A 16,056-nucleotide genomic window follows, 5' to 3' on the forward strand; every position below is an offset into this window, starting at 1 on the left:
GTGACTGACTGTTTCGGCGTTGACAAGTAAGCAGCTACGGGGATGGTTTAAATGGAAAACTGTATGCTACACTGCAGTTGATTCTACAAAAACCTGGAAACATGAAATACTTGAAATAGTTTTCCTAAGCCCTATCTGATGCACCGGAAGCTACCATATCACGTACCTTGATATACAGAAATCATAGCTGACACTGTGTCTATATCGAATAAGAAACGAGGTTTTATCTCAGTTGCGTAGCCAATAGCCAAAGCAACCTTCGGTTAAATTAAAAGCATGGAAGGTAACATTAAGAGTGCAAAGGGAATTCCACTGTTAAAAGCAGAGAGACAGCAGATAGGTGGAAAGTGTGCTTTGAAGGTCTCTATGAGTGAAAAGACTTGTCGGATGACGTGATAGAAGTCGATATAGAAGAGATAGGGGATCCAGTAACAGAATCGTTTAAAAGAGCTTTGGAAGACGTAAGATCGGTTAAGGCAGAAGAGATTTATAACATTCCATCAGAAATTATAAAGTCATTGGGGGAAGTGAAAACAAAACGATTATTCACGTTGGTATGTAGAACGTACTGGCGATATACCATCTGACTTTCTGAAAAACACGGTCCACACAATTCCGAAGATTGCAAGAGCCTAAAATGCGAGAATTATCACACAATCAGCATAATGGCTCATGCATCCAAGTTTCTCACAAGAATAATATACAGAAGGATGGAAAAGAAAACCGAGGAAGTTTAGTTGACGAACAGTTTGTCTTTAGGAAAGGTAAAGGCACAAGAGAGGCAATTCTCACATTGTGGTTGGTAATGACAGAAAGACTAAAGAAAAATCAAGATGTCTTCATAGCATTTGCCGACCTGAAAAAAGCGTTCGCTAATGTCAAATGGTGCAAGATATTCGAAACTCTGGGAAAAATAGGGGTAAGCTATAGGGAAAGAAGGATAGTAAGCAGTAAAACTCGATCAAAGTGGAACGTGTTTAGTTCAGAAATGTACCCAAATTGTTCAAGTATTTCAGTCGGACGCATTATATAATAATTTATTTGTATAACGCGGAACAGAATTCAAATTTTAAAACCTGTTGAATAATTCATTGTATGATACGGAAAAGAGCTTATACAGTACTACTGTATTATAGTATGCATTAATTATTCGCAACTCTACAAAGATGCTACTTTTAAGGGGCTCCGGAAAGGCTCAAAATCATGAAAAGTTCAATTTTTACTTTTTTGCGTTTTCTGAATCTGCAGACTATTACCTTTTAATAGATATATAATTTATTCAATTCCGAAGACTACAACTATTTTTAAATTTTTTTTTGAAATGTGTTCTACATGGGCGTGACCCACTGTGGCGCTGTTAAACTGCTGTCAAATGGTGTTGTTATTAACGTCCGTGTTCATCAGGTACATTTTAGTGATGTAAGATAAAGTATGTGTTGTGGCTAACCTATTTTCAGAGACTTAGCAGCACCTGAACTGTTGAAAAAGTGTATTCACGGAAAAACTCAAAACCCCAATGAAAGTGTAAATAGTGTTATATGGTCGAGAATCCCCAAGACTGTATTTGTTGGAATAGAAACACTTCACTTTGGTGTGTATGATGCTGTTGCGACTTTCAATGATGGCAACATTGTAAGGTGCAAGGTATTTAGAAATATGGGAATGAAGATAGGTTCTAACATGGTACGAGCGATGCTTGCTTTAGACAAGGAACGCCTTCGGGCTGCAGACAGGGCTGTAAAGAGTCTAGAAATAGAAGCAAGAGTAAACAGGTGGAGGAACAAGAGGAAGCTGGAGGAGGAGTTTGCAGAGGATGAAGATAATCCATCCTATGGACCTGGAATGCACTAAAAAGTTAATCCAATCTTTGTCGCTCGATTCCCAAAACTTTTATTTTCTCATACTAATTACATGTTTTCTAAGGATCTTCCAAACGTATTTGTTTCAAACTTTCAGTAAATGTTACACAGTACCTTCTGCATAATTTAACACAGCCTTTTTCCAAAAAACTGTATATTTTTGAATATATAAATAAAAAATTGCAAAAAAATGTTGTGAATTTTCATTACAATTGAAAAAAAACATTTTTAATAACTGAACTAAAATTTTGTAAAATCCCTGTGTTAAGTTGTAGCCCATATTCCAATAAATAATCTGTAAAAAGTTCAACTTCCTACCAAAAATACTTTGTGAGGAAACTTGTAATTTATAAGCGTTATTTTAACATTGCAAGTATAGGGCGTTCCGGAGCCCCTTAACACATAGACTGTAAAGGCCTGAAATTGCTGTTAAGCGGCGCAAAGCCAAGAAAAGAGGTTGGGCGCAGCGCTGCTCAGGGTATGTGGACATCAGACGGCGCCAGTCTGTGCAACAACGAACAAGTTCGCGCAGTGTCGGTGCATCAAACGAAATGGTTCGTTCGTTACTGGCGTTTCTCGTTTCCCATTACCACTGACGCGCGGGCGCACACAAGAACATTGTTGAGCTCCTTCGAACACTCTGCTGCAGTCTGCGCAGTGAAAGAGGTGGATGTTGGTCCGACAAACAATGGTTTTTCCCGGCAATGTCAAGCATTCTAAGGAAATGCATTACGTGCATTATTTTCTGTGGTTTCAGCTGACTAGTAGCACTTAAAGTAATAACATGATGTAGAACAAGTGGCCACTGAAGCTCAAGAAAATACACCAGCAACTGCTCGATTAATTAAGTGCGAAACACTTCATGTAGTGCAGATAAGTACACTCCTGGAAATGGAAAAAAGAACACATTGAGACCGGTGTGTCAGACCCATCATACTTGCTCCGGACACTGCGAGAGGGCTGTACAAGCAATGATCACACGCACGGCACAGCGGACACACCAGGAACCGCAGTGTTGGCCGTCGAATGGCGCTAGCTGCGCAGCATTTGTGCACCGCCGCCGTCAGTGTCAGCCAGTTTGCCGTGGCATACGGAGCTCCATCGCAGTCTTTAACACTGGTAGCATGCCGCGACAGCGTGGACGTGAACCGTATGTGCAGTTGACGGACTTTGAGCGAGGGCGTATAGTGGGCATGCGGGAGGCCGGGTGGACGTACCGCCGAATTGCTCAACACGTGGGGCGTGAGGTCTCCACAGTACATCGATGTTGTCGCCAGTGGTCGGCGGAAAGTGCACGTGCCCGTCGACCTGGGACCGGACCGCAGCGACGCACGGATGCACGCCAAGACCGTAGGATCCTACGCAGTGCCGTAGGGGACCGCACCGCCACTTCCCAGCAAATTAGGGACACTGTTGCTCCTGGGGTATCGGCGAGGACCATTCGCAACCGTCTCCATGAAGCTGGGCTACGGTCCCGCACACCGTTAGGCCGTCTTCCGCTCACGCCCCAACATCGTGCAGCCCGCCTCCAGTGGTGTCGCGACAGGCGTGAATGGAGGGACGAATGGAGACGTGTCGTCTTCAGCGATGAGAGTCGCTTCTGCCTTGGTGCCAATGATGGTCGTATGCGTGTTTGGCGCCGTGCAGGTGAGCGCCACAATCAGGACTGCATACGACCGAGGCACACAGGGCCAACACCCGGCATCATGGTGTGGGGAGCGATCTCCTACACTGGCCGTACACCACTGGTGATCGTCGAGGGGACACTGAATAGTGCACGGTACATCCAAACCGTCATCGAACCCATCGTTCTACCATTCCTAGACCGGCAAGGGAACTTGCTGTTCCAACAGGACAATGCACGTCCGCATGTATCCCGTGCCACCCAACGTGCTCTAGAAGGTGTAAGTCAACTACCCTGGCCAGCAAGATCTCCGGATCTGTCCCCCATTGAGCATGTTTGGTACTGGATGAAGCGTCGTCTCACGCGGTCTGCACGTCCAGCACGAACGCTGGTCCAACTGAGGCGCCAGGTGGAAATGGCATGGCAAGCCGTTCCACAGGACTACATCCAGCATCTCTACGATCGTCTCCATGGGAGAATAGCAGCCTGCATTGCTGCGAAAGGTGGATATACACTGTACTAGTGCCGACATTGTGCATGCTCTGTTGCCTGTGTCTATGTGCCTGTGGTTCTGTCAGTGTGATCATGTGATGTATCTGACCCCAGGAATGTGTCAATAAAGTTTCCCCTTCCTGGGACAATGAATTCACGGTGTTCTTATTTCAATTTCCAGGAGTGTACATTCGAAGTGATGGTGCAGAAATGCCATATTATTTATCAAATACTGTAAGAGTCTATTGTTCTGTTGTACAATAGACATCTACTTTGCGAGAGGTAGGGATCGTAAATACGTGCCTAATTACAAATTTATACTTTTGCGCACTTTACTTGACGAATTTTATGTAACCTAATGAGTTTTGTGTAATCCGGAATCTTGTCCAATTTGGAAAATTATTTTAGTCCCATGCGATCCCGCTTTGAACAAGCTTTACTGTACACTATGTACAAGAACCAAGAGGGAAGCACAAGAGTGGAAGACCAACAACGAAATACTCTGAGAAAGAAGGGTGTAAAAGGGATACGTAGCCTTTCGCCCTACTGTCTAATCTGTACGTCGGACAAGCAGTGAAGGAAATAAAAGAACCGTTCAAGAGTGGAATTAAAATTAAAGGTGAAAGGACTGCAATGATAAGATTCGCTGATGACATTGCTATCCTTAGTGAAAGAGAAACTGAATTGCAGGATTGCTGAATGGAATGAACGATCTAATGAGTACACAACATGGACTGAGAGGAAAACAAAGAAAGACGAAAGTAATGGGAACTAGCAGAAATGAGAACAGCAAGAAACTTAACATCAGGATTGGTGATCACCATGTAGATGGAGTTAAGGAATTCTGCTACCTAGGTAACAATGTCACGCCTGATAGACGGAGAAAAAAAGGACATAAAAAGTAGACTATCACAGACAAAGAGCTCATTCCTCGCCAAGAGATGTCTGCTAGTATCAAACATACGTCTTAATTTTGAGAATGTACGTTTGGAGCACAACATTGTATGCAAGTGAGATACGGTCTGTGATAAAACAGGAACACAAAAGAATCGAGGCATTTGAGACGTGGTACTGCAGAAGAAAAGTGAAAATTAGGTGGGCTGATAAAGTAAGGAACGAGGAGGTTCTCAACAGAATACGCGAAGAAAGGTATGTATGGAAAAGACTGACAAGAAAAAGGGAAATGGTGGTAGGAAATCTGTTAAAACGTCAAGGAATTACTTTCTTAGTAATAGAGGGAATTATAGAGGGTAAAAACAGTGGAGGAAGACAAACTGGAATACATACAGCAAATAATTGAGGGCGTAGGTTGCAAGTCGTACTCTGAGATGGAAAGGCTGGCTGGCACTTGGCACAGCAGTGGATTTCGTGTGGAGCGCATCAAACCAGACGAGGACTCAAAAACAAAAGTTAGTACTGCTGCATATAACGGCGGAGCCTCGCATGAGAGCTCTGCTTGGCAGTAGTTACACCGAAATAGCTGACTTTTGCCACATTACTTTCCAATTTTAGTACATTTCTCGGATGTTCTTGCGAAGAGTTTCAACCTCAACATTAGCAAACATTATATCACTGTTCTCCTCTCTTCAAGCGCTTTCGGATGCCGTTAAAAAGAGTATATCATTCTATTTTAAAAAATAATATTTGCTTCAGTATACGGATCAACGCAAGAGTTAAGACACATCACCACACACTTAAGTACATGCTCCATAGCGTACTATCATTTGCCGAAAACCTCATTTCTATACCTGGAACTATTCACGAAATAAAATTGGTGTTAAGTCTTACCTGACCCAGTCTGTATATTCGGAAGGGTATCTAGAGTACTTACACATTCTTTTTGACAACTGAATACTTTTGACTCTTAGACAACTGAATATTCACAGTAAAAATCGTGAGTCGTACTCAGTTATCATAGTCACTTCAGAACTCCAGATTTTCTGTGTATTATTGTCTTCAGCCATTCCCAGTCAACTTTCTCTTGTGACGAAACAGAATCCATTCTGATACTGCTCCTATAAGAAATTAAGAACTGGCGTATAATTTTAACATTAAATAAACTATTTTTCTCATTAAAGCAAAATTTAATAATAAACGTTTAAAGGGAGAAGAAGCCAGATACATTACTACTGTAATCAGCATTATATTGCTTGTACACAACGTTGGAATAAATGGAAAACGAGAATTACAAAATAGAAAGGAACTGTTCATTAAACTCACCATCCACTGAATTTATTGCTCTGAAAATATTATTGGTGCTCACCGGAAAAGCAAGCAAGTTTCCGTAGTTGGTTAGGAATACGCAGTATCACGAGTTCTGAGGTGTAGGCAAACTCTAGTGTCAAGTCGCATCCATCAAACTTAAAGTTGTCCCGCGGACTAAACGCTTGGCAACTGCCAGACCACCAACTCCTTCCTGACTGCTCCATGTCAGCTGGCTTAGTGGCACAACCTATTTGATGCGCATAAAGTATTTCACCAACAGAATGCAAAAAAAGGCGAGATGAATTTCGCATTGACACATAAAGGACTAATATTCACAGACACTGTGAATATATATTTATATGAAGTAGAAGGGAAAAAAATAATGAAATTAAAATCGTATTACTGCAAAAAATTTCAAGGATGTGTAAAGAACTAAAATACCATAAGAAAGAAAGCTATGTGAAAAGGAAAGAGTGTAGACATAAATTATATGTTATTTAACTACAAAATTTGTTTCATTGCCTGTAAGGTGTTGAAATTACTAAAACTGTATAAGAGACCACGGAATGAAGTTATGTGAGACAGATAACGACAGTGAGAACACTTAAATTCAGTAAATAAATCATACATTTATTATTAAATAGAATTTCGGGTGAAAAGCATTTAGCTGCTAGAAAATGGCATGTCATCTTCCCACGTCGACAGCCCATAAGCATAGTACAATAGTGTAGTTCGTTTCAGTAGCTAGAATCTTAGCTGCCAATTTGGAACGGGCATTTGTACCACTGCGCAGTAGAAAATGCGTTATTTTCAGTATCCTTGTTGATTAAACTAACTGTAGTTGACAATATACACCAATAGTACGGTACTACACATAGGAAACGTACTGCTCGCTAACGCCACTGGTCCTACACCTCACTTTCATTTCATTTTCTGAGACAGTATCCGATGGCATGAATCACTTCGTATTTACTCTTTTACTTTACATCTGGCTCTAAGAGCTGAAAACAGTCCACTTAGTAACAAACCTTTCTCTCCACAATTACGATTTCTTACTATTTCCCGAGATATTAATTATGACGAGAAGCACTAGGATTGCACACATACTTTTAGTTCACAGTCCGAGCTATGCATCTGAAACACTTTACACAGCTGCTTCTACACGCTCGCCATTTCCTCGCTTACCGTCCAACAACTTGGTATCTCTGCTTGTGTTTGTACATTCTTATCGATTCACGTTGCTGCTTATCGATATAACGTTAAGCGATCTCGCTCCCTCGCGGAACAGTAACATAAATACAACTTTTTTAAACTTTTCGATTCTAGTATGCAATTTAGACACATACTGTACACCAGACTTCTGCCCTTCTTAGTAAACTCCATTCGCTGTACCAGTCCCCTTAGATTTGAAGTCTGTAAAAGCATTATAAATCATTTTCTTTCTTCTGTTTATTTCTTTCCCTGCCGACCCCGTCGTCTTCAGCTGTCACAAACAAAAAAAACTAATCAATAGATTCCGTGAATTCTTTGTCAGTATTCCGTCTATTGCTTATATATTATTTTAATCTAACTATTCGTATTCAGGCATACTTTCACTCATGTTCCTTAAAGTTCGTCTGCTAATTGTACGAACAAACTTGAATTTTTGGTAAACAGCTCAGTAAAAGATTGAGTTATGTTCTATTAAGAAGCATTCCTTTTTTTTCGCAGTTTAAAAACATGAAATTTTCCGTTATGATTACTCAGATTGATCTTGAGTACATGGAATCTTGGGGCCTAACTCAATTATGAACTTTACATTTCACTTGAAGGTCAAAGCAAGTTTTATCATCAATTAGTATGTCAAAATCGAAGTTTTGCTTGTTATATCATGTTAGAACAGATTTCATTGAAACTGAACCAAATTAGTTGTCTGAAGCGAATGTAGTAATTCAGAGTCAACTGTTCGTGCTGTAATTTCGCTCACAAATTGCGGTCTGTCCTCTATTAAACACAGTTTTATCTTTTGATGGTTCTAAAATCCAAGGCTTTTTTCTGTGTTTTATTCTAATTTTAGTGAATAAGTTGTACATTGCAGACAGGAAGATGATTCCACTTAGTAGTAGGTTCACCAGGTTCCGAGACTACCCTGAAACAAAATACAAAATAATGTTAACATCTGTATCGTCGTATTACCTTCAAAATATATCCCTTCTCTTGTTACAACCTTACGGCTTCGATCTTAGAGACTGTGGAACACCTTGCCCAAAGAATCTACTGGAATTCTGTTCAGATTCGCCATCACATTCCGCTGCATCGGTTAAACGCCCTAAAAATGCTCCCTGTTAAGGATAGAGTTCAATACAGGGTAGAGCATGAAGCCTACTGGGGTCAAATCAGACGAATACGGGGTTGTGTTCGAGGACCGTTATTCCTCTTTTTAGCCACAAACTGACACACGAAAACGCAACTGAGAGCCAGGAAACAATGACCAATTACAAACACGCACCGTAGAATAGACTGTGTACTCGAAAGACAATAACACCAATTGCTGAAACAAAAGAACTGTTAGTACATGAAATATCAGCCCTCATAGTTCAATATTTGTTCGAGTAATAGCGCTACATGTTTCCCGTGTTATATTTCAGTCCCAGAACGTTTCATTTTTTTATGATTTTCCTCTTCGATTTATCGTGAAGTGTAACGGTTTTGCATTGTTCCACTTCTGGTGATCGGTCTTATTCAGCAGAAATTCTATGAATTATTTTGTGTATTCCTTTTCTGTTATATTCTTTCCAAGTTTAATCATTTCTATTGAGAGTTTATCTTCAGTCGGTTTTCCTTCGCGTATATACAAGGTTATTACAAATGATTGAAGCGATTTCACAGCTCTACAATAACTTTATTATTTGAGATATTTTCACAACGCTTTGCACACACATACAAAAACTCAAAAAGTTTATTTAGGCATTCACAAATGTTCGATATGTGCCCCTTTAGTGATTCGGCACACACCAAGCCGATAATCAAGTTCCTCCCACACACGGCGCAGCATGTCCCCATCAATGAGTTCGAAAGCATCGTTGATGCGAGCTCGCAGTTCTGGCACGTTTCTTGGTAGAGGAGGTTTAAACACTGAATCTTTCACATAACCCCACAGAAAGAAATCGCATGGGGTTAAGTGGGGAGAGCGTGGAGGCCATGACATGAATTGCTGATCATGATCTCCACCACGAGCGATCCATCGGTTTTCCAATCTCCTGTTTAAGAAATGCCGAACATCATGATGGAAGTGCGGTGGAGCACCATCCTGTTGAAAGATGAAGTCGGCGCTGTCGGTCTCCAGTTGTGGCATGAGCCAATTTTCCAGCATGTCCAGATACACGTGTCCTGTAACGTTTTCTTCGCAGAAGAAAAAGGGGCCGTAAACTTTAAACCGTGAGATTGCACAAAACACGTTAACTTTTGATTTTGCTGCACGAATGCGTGAGGTTTCTCTACCGCCCAGATTCGCACATTGTGTCTGTTCGCTTCACCATTAAGAAAAAATGTTCCTTCATCACTGAAAACAAGTTTCGCACTCCGCGCCGAAAATTCAAAGCGTTTGACTTTGTCATCGGGTGTCAGGGCTTGTAGCAATTGTAAACGGTAAGGCTTCTGCTTTAACCTTTTCCGTAAGATTTTCCAAACCGTCGGCTGTGGTACGTTTAGCTCCCTGCTTGCTTTATTCGTCGACTTCCGCGGGCTACACGTGAAACTTGCCCGCACGCGTTCAACCGTTTCTTCGCTCACTGCAGGCCGACCCGTTGATTTCCCCTTACAGAGGCATCCAGAAGCTTTAAACTGCGCATACCATCGCCGAATGGAGTTAGCAGTTGGTGGATCTTTGTTGAACTTCGTCCTGAAGTGTCGTTGCACTGTTATGACTGACTGATGTGAGTACATTTCAAGCACGACATACGCTCTCTCAGCTCCTGTCGCCATTTTGTCTCACTGCGCTCTCGAGAGCTCTGGCGGCAGAAACCTGAAGTGCGGCTTCAGCCGAACAAAACTTTATGAGTTTTTCTACGTATCTGTAGTGTGTCGTGACCATATGTCAATGAATGGAGCTACAGTGAATTTATGAAATCGCTTCAATCATTTGTAATAGCCCTGTATCGAATGGTGCTATAATTGACATTATCTCGAATTACATTGAGACGACAATGGTCACAGGATAGTGATATGCACATATACACACAGCGATAGTATCGCGTACACAAAGTAAAAAGGGCAGTGCATTGGCGGAGCTGTCCTTTGTACTCATATGATCCATGTGAAACGGTTTCCGACATGATTATGGCCGCAAGATGAGAATTAAAAGACTTTGAACGCGGATTGATAGCAGAGGCTAAGCGCATGGGACATTCCATTTCGGAAATCCTTGGAGAATTCAATATTCCGAGATCCACAGTGTCAAAAGTGTGCCCAGCATACCAGATCTCAGGCCTTACCTCCCACTACGAACAACGCAGTGGCCGACGGCCTTCACTTAGCGACCAGGAGCACGGCGTCTGCGTGGAGTTGTCAGTGCTAACAGACAAGCAGCACAGTGCGAAATAACCGCAGAAATGAATGTGGGACGTGCGACGAAGGTGTCCGTCACGACAGTGCGGCGGAATTTCACGTTAATAGGCTACGGCAACCAGACGACCGAAGCGAGTGCCTATACTAACGGCACGACGTCGCCTGCAGCGCCTCACCTGGGCTCGTGACCGTATCGGTTGGACCCTAGTGGTCTAGAAAACTGTGGCCTGGTCAGATTACCCCCCGAATTCAGAACTGAAGGTCGGTTTCGAGTGTGGCGCAGACTGCAGGAAACCACGGGCCCAAGTTGCCAACAAGACACTGTGCAAGCTGGTGATGCGCCTCCATAACGGTGTAGGCTTTGCTTATATGGCATGGCCTGGATCTTCTGGTCCAATTGAATCGATCATTGACTGGAAAAGGTAAGGTCCGGTTACCTGGAGTCCATTTGCAGCCATTCATGGACATCATGTTCCCAAACAACGACGAAATTTTTTGTAGATGACAGTGCGCTATGTCACTGGGCCACAGTTATCCGCAATTGGTCTGAAGAACATTCAAGACAATTCGAGCGAAAGACTTGCCCATCCAGATGACCCAACATGAACCCCATCGAATATTTATGGGACATAATCGAGCGGACAGCTCGTGCATAAAATCCTGCGTGTGCAGCAATTTCACAATTATAGACGGCTACAGAGGCAGTATGGCTCAGCATTTCTGCGGGGACTTCCAACGACATGTGAAACCATGCCACGTCAAACAAAAGGCGGTCCAACACGGTATTAGGAGGTATCCCATGACTTTTGCCACCTCAGTGTATTTCTGATTTACAATTCTAAAATCAAATGCTAACTCTGTAAGTGAACAGTTTTCTTATTGCGTATTTCGAAAGATCTTTCCATTCCATACTCGAATACTAAGACGTGCAATACCATGGATGTGTCAGTTATATTTTTGCTTGGAAGTGCGCTGCCTTAGTTCGTACAAATGTGCTGCAGGTCCTCTCAGTAGAGACTACTACTACTACCTCCTACGACTATCAAAGTTAATTAGACATGGGAAAATGCCTCGGAAAAGAAAAAATGACGATGAAAATCGCGGATGCAATACAGTCAAATTTACCAGCACTGCGAGGGCCTGAATCTCACGCTTCACCATGGCATGGCGAGTGCATACGGGTGGTCTCTTTGCCCGACGACCAGTACGTTATGTTCCACTGACACATGCAAACTGGATGGTGCCAAGACCATAGGGAGTGGACCAATGAGGAGTAGCGTGCTGTACTCGGGCGAGAGCAGATTCAGTCAGAATAGTGATTGTGGACGTACGCTCATGGCGAGAGATGATAATACGCCATGTACCCAGAAGCTATGTCGAAAATGTTCCTTTTGGTGGTCCAGGTGATATGGTGTAGGAGGATGATGTTGCACGGTCGTACTGACCTCCATATCTTTGAACACGGTACATTCACTCGTCAAAGTTATTGCGACACTGTATTCCCCCCTGTGCGTCTTCTCAGTGATGCATTTGGTCCTGGCTTCATTTTTATGCATAAAAATGCGCGACCTCATGGAAATGCGTAGGTGGAGGAGCTCTTCGAATGAGAGCATATTTAGCGAATGGGCTGGCCTGGCTTTCCTCAACTTAAATTCTATCGCGCATGTGTGGAATGCGTTGGGGAGACACATACTGCAGCACGTCCATTTGCACCGCACTTGTCAACCACGCCGGTGGAGGGATGGATTGCCTTAAAACAAGAACTCTATACCAGCGATACGACCAGTATCGGAGCACGCTGAAGTGCAAGCACTGCCGTCTGTAGTGACAGACACCCTACCCTTTGCAATAGCCGAGCGAACTTCATAAATCGCAGTGACTTCAGTGTAATGTCTGACGTCGTATAAAAACGTCATTTATGTTCGTCTCATTGCGTATTTCCTGCAGCTACTTCATGTACAATACTGTAGCTCTTCTTTCTATGAATGTTCAGGGTTCCAGCGAGCTATGTTACTTGGCAGTGACGCATCATGCGAAAGTTAGTTTCGTCCTTCAGATTTTCAGTCCCGTGGTTGACACCGACCAAGCGTTTTCTTTGTTTTTGTTTTTAAATGCAGCTGTGTACTTTGTATGTGGCATTTTGAACGGTTCGACTATACGCGGTATATATACAGGGTGTTACAAAAAGGTACGGCCAAACTTTCAGGAAACATTCGTCACACACAAATAAAGAAAAGATCTTATGTGGACATGTGTCCGGAAACGCTTAATTTCCATGTTAGAGCTCATTTTAGTTTCGTCAGTATGTTCTTTCACCTACACTCAATGGAGCACGTTATCATGATTTCATACGGGATACTCTACCTGGCCTGCTAGAACATGTGCCTTTACAAGTACCACACAACATGTGGTTCATGCACGATGGAGCTCCTGCACTTTTCAGTCGAAGTGTTCGTACGCTTCCCAACAACAGATTCGGTGACCGATGGATTGGTAGAGGCGGACCAATTCCATGGCCTCCACGCTCTCCTTACCTGAACCCTCTTGACTTTCATTTATGGGGGCATTTGAAAGCTCTTGTCTACGCAACCCCGGTACCAAATGTAGAGACTCTTCGTGCTTGTGGACGGCTGTGATACAATACGCCATTCTCCAGGGCTGCATCAGCGCATCAGGGATTCCATGCGACGGAGGGTGGATGCATGTATCCTCGCTAACGGAGGACATTTTGAACATTTCCTGTAACAAAGTGTTTGAAGTCATGCTGGTACGTTCTGTTGCTGTGTGTTTCCATTCCATGATTAATGTGATTTGAAGAGAAGTAATAAAATAAGCTCTAACATGGAAAGTAAGCGTTTCCGAACACCTGTCCACATAACGTATTTTCTTTCTTTGTGTGTGAGGAATGTTTCCTGAAAGTTTGGCCGTACCTTTTTGTAACACCCTGTATACTCTTTTTCTTTGCAACTCTAAAGTAATAACGATGAGTTAATGTGGTACCATTGTTTGCTGAGTGAAAAAATAAGGACTATAAATGGGGTATAAGCATGCTATTAATTGTTTCGCAAAATCTGTTACATATTGCCGACGATTGACAACTACTGAACCGCCACCCAGCTGCACTGCCGAAGGATGGTGTACCTGGACAGCCGGCTGGGGTGACCGAGCGGTTCTAGGCGCACAGTCTGGAACCGCGAGATCGCTACGGTTGCAGGTTCAAATCCTGCGTCGAGCATGGATGTGTGTGATGTCCTTAGGTTAGTTAGGTTTAAGTAGTTCTAAGTTCTATGGGACTGATGACCTCAGATGTTAAGTCCCATAGTGCTCAGACCCATTTGAACCATTTTTGTACCTGGACAGAGGAGGCGCGGGCGGAGACAACAGCGTAACAATGATTCGGACAACGATGAACATACAGTTGATGATACTGAACAGAAAGAAGATTTGAAACAAATTGTAAAACATCAGTCATTGATTTGCGTCCATTCAAGAATGATATTCGTTCGCTGCTGCGTCAAGTCTGACTGACTGAACTAGTCAGATATTACGGATACAGTGAATGTAAATGTGTTCTTCAGAATGTACTGTATGCTGATATTATTTTATTCACATAATGTAACCTTTTTTGTTTGTATAATGAGGAGCTATCTGTGACTCTGTGAAGATTATGTTATTGATTTACAGTGCAGAACAACTCCTCATTTAACGAATATTGACGTTTCAAGGGAGAGGTAATCAATCATCAATCATTAGTTCATTGTCGTGTACTACTATTTGCATTATTACGACCATTGTTGGAACTATATGAGACTACGCAGTCAAATGCAAAGTTACTGTTTTAGCAACATTTTCTTTTTCCCTGAAACAAGGATTCCGCAATTTAAATTGTGCTGACGTTTGATGGCGAATATATACTTTGACCGAAAAAATGTTTGTTTGCTTCCTGCCGGATGCAGTAAGAATCTTCTGTACAATGAATTTTATTCTACACTCCTGGAAATGGAAAAAAGAACACATTGACACCGGTGTGTCAGACCCACCATACTTGCTCCGGACACTGCGAGAGGGCTGTACAAGCAATGATCACACGCACGGCACAGCGGACACACCAGGAACCGCGGTGTTGGCCGTCGAATGGCGCTAGCTGCGCAGCATTTGTGCACCGCCGCCGTCAGTGTCAGCCAGTTTGCCGTGGCATACGGAGCTCCATCGCAGTCTTTAACACTGGTGACATGAACCGTATGTGCAGTTGACGGACTTTGAGCGAGGGCGTATAGTGGGCATGCGGGAGGCCGGGTGGACGTACCGCCGAATTGCTCAACACGTGGGGCGTGAGGTCTCCACAGTACATCGATGTTGTCGCCAGTGGTCGGCGGAAGGTGCACGTGCCCGTCGACCTGGGACCGGACCGCAGCGACGCACGGATGCACGCCAAGACCGTAGGATCCTACGCAGTGCCGTAGGGGACCGCACCGCCACTTCCCAGCAAATTAGGGACACTGTTGCTCCTGGGGTATCGGCGAGGACCATTCGCAACCGTCTCCATGAAGCTGGGCTACGGTCCCGCACACCGTTAGGCCGTCTTCCGCTCACGCCCCAACATCGTGCAGCCCGCCTCCAATGGTGTCGCGACAGGCGTGAATGGAGGGACGAATGGAGAAGTGTCGTCTTCAGCGATGAGAGTCGCTTCTGCCTTGGTGCCAATGATGGTCGTATGCGTGTTTGGCGCCGTGCAGGTGAGCGCCACAATCAGGACTGCATACGACCGAGGCACACAGGGCCAACACCCGGCATCATGGTGTGGGGAGCGATCTCCTACACTGACCGTACACCACTGGTGATCGTCGAGGGGACACTGAATAGTGCACGGTACATCCAAACCGGCATCGAATCCATCGTTCTACCATTCCTAGACCGGCAAGGGAACTTGCTGTTCCAACAGGACAATGCACGTCCGCATGTATCCCGTGCCACCCAACGTGCTCTAGAAGGTGTAAGTCAACTACCCTGGCCAGCAAGATCTCCGGATCTGTCCCCCATTGAGCATGTTTGGGACTGGATGAAGCGTCGTCTCACGCGGTCTGCACGTCCAGCACGAACGCTGGTCCAACTGAGGCGCCAGGTGGAAATGGCATGGCAAGCCATTCCACAGGACTACATCCAGCATCTCTACGATCGTCTCCATGGGAGAATAGCAGCCTGCATTGCTGCGAAAGGTGGATATACACTGTACTAGTGCCGACATTGTGCATGCTCTGTTGCCTGTGTCTATGTGCCTGTGGTTCTGTCAGTGTGATCATGTGATGTATCTGACCCCAGGAATGTGTCAAT

The sequence above is a fragment of the Schistocerca cancellata genome, chromosome 3 (assembly GCF_023864275.1).
Source record: "Schistocerca cancellata isolate TAMUIC-IGC-003103 chromosome 3, iqSchCanc2.1, whole genome shotgun sequence".
Lineage (NCBI taxonomy): Eukaryota > Metazoa > Arthropoda > Insecta > Orthoptera > Acrididae > Schistocerca > Schistocerca cancellata.